The 1,822-nt window shown below is 31.6% G+C and overlaps 1 non-coding gene across 1 annotated transcript; it reads left to right on the top strand.

The window, feature by feature from the left end:
• The first annotated feature begins 425 nt into the window (after positions 1-425).
• Positions 426-533, top strand: LOC112805080 (small nucleolar RNA R71). Its single transcript, XR_003203691.1, has one exon. It is a non-coding gene; the product is annotated as a small nucleolar RNA R71 (small nucleolar RNA).
• Positions 534-1,822: the final 1,289 nt, after the last annotated feature.

Below are 1,822 nucleotides of genomic sequence, written 5' to 3' on the forward strand. Positions count from 1 at the left end.
CCAATTGGGCTTCTTTAGCTCCAGAAAATTCATTTTGAGTGCAGGGAGGTCAGAATCCAACAGCGTCTGCAGTCCTTTTTCAGCCTCTAAATCAAATTTTTGCTCAGGCCCCTTAATTTCAACCAGAAAATACCTGAAATCACAAAAAAATAGACAAACTCATAGTAAAGTCCAGAAAAGTGATTTTTGCATAAAAACTAATAATTATATACTAAAAACTAGCTAAATCATACTAAAAACTACCTAAAAACAATGCCAAAAAGCGTATAAGTTATCTGTTCATCAGTTATTTGCAACCATCTCAATGAGTTCCTGGGCTTCTGCAGGTGTTTTTAGATGAAGATATCCTCCTGGAGAATGGTCCAATGACATTTTAGACAATCAGACAGACCATCATAGAATATACATATGATGCTCCATTTTGGAAGCATGTCAGAAGGACACCTTTTGGTTAATTGTTTGTATCTTTTCCAAGCTTCATAGAGGGATTCACCTTCCTTCTGTCTGAAGGTCTAGACTTCCACTCTAAGCTTGCTCATCTTTTGAGGTGAAAAGAATTTCGTCAAGAAAGCATTGACCAGCTTGTCCCAAGAGTTCAGGCTTTTTCTAGGTTGTGAGTTCAACCATGTCCTAGCTTTGTCTCTTACAGCAAAAGGGAAAAGCATTATTTTGTAGACCTCAAGATCAACCCCATTGGTCTTAAAATTATCACAGATCTGTAAGAACTTAGTTAAGAACTAATGAGGATCTTCCGATGGAAGTCCATGAAACTTGCAATTAGGCTGCATTAGAGAAACTAATTGAGGCTTAAGCTCAAAGTTGTTTGCTCCAATGGTAGGAATTGAGATGCTTCTTCCATAGAAGTCGGAAGTTGGTGCAATATAGTCATCAAGCATCTTCCTTGCATTCCTAGCATTGTTGTTGGGTTCAGCTGCCATGTCTCCTTCTTTTTTGAAATTCTCTGAAAGGTCCTCTTCGGAGTATTATGCTTTAGCTTCTCTTATCTTCTTCTTCAGAGTCCTTTCAAGTTCAGGATTAGCTTCAACAAGAATGTTTTTATCCCTATTTCTGCTCATATGAAAAAGAAGAGAACAAAAGGGAGTAGTGGAATCCTCTATCTCACAGTATAGAGATTCATTGATGTGTCAGAGGAAAAGAGGAATAGAAGGATGAGGTAGAGAGAAAGTAAGAAGAATTCGAATACAGAGAGGCAGAGAGAGTTTGAATTTTTAGAAGAGTAGAAGAGAATTATTAGCAATTAAATAAAATAAATAGAAAGAATGAGAGAGAGAGTTTTCGAAAATTTAAAACTAAAACAATTAGTTAATAAAAAAGATTTTTTGAAAAAGTGGTTAGTAATTTTCGAAAATTGGAAGTTGAAAAGTGGTTAGGTGGTTTTGAAAAAGATAAGAAATAGTAATTAGTTGAAAAAGATTTGAAAATAATTTTGAAAAGATAAGAAGTTAGAAAAGAGATTTTGAAATCAAAATTTAAAAAGATATGATTGAAAAATATTTGATTTTAGAAAGATATGATTGAAAAGATATGATTGAAAAAGATTTGATTTTTAAAAAGATATGATTGAAAGATATGATTGAAAAAGATTTGATTTTAAAAACATTTGATTTTTTAAAATTGATGACTTGACTAACAAGAATTTAAAAGATATTTTTGAAAATATGAGAGAAGATTAAGAAAAAGATTTTTGAAAAATTAGTTTGAAAATTTTCAAAAACATTAAAAGAAAAATGAAAAATGAAGTTTAAAATATGTTTGATGTAAAAAGTTATGAATTAAAACATGAAAATTTGAAAAAAATTGA

This window comes from Arachis hypogaea, chromosome 5 (genome assembly GCF_003086295.3).
Source record: "Arachis hypogaea cultivar Tifrunner chromosome 5, arahy.Tifrunner.gnm2.J5K5, whole genome shotgun sequence".
Classification (NCBI taxonomy): Eukaryota; Viridiplantae; Streptophyta; class Magnoliopsida; order Fabales; family Fabaceae; genus Arachis; species Arachis hypogaea.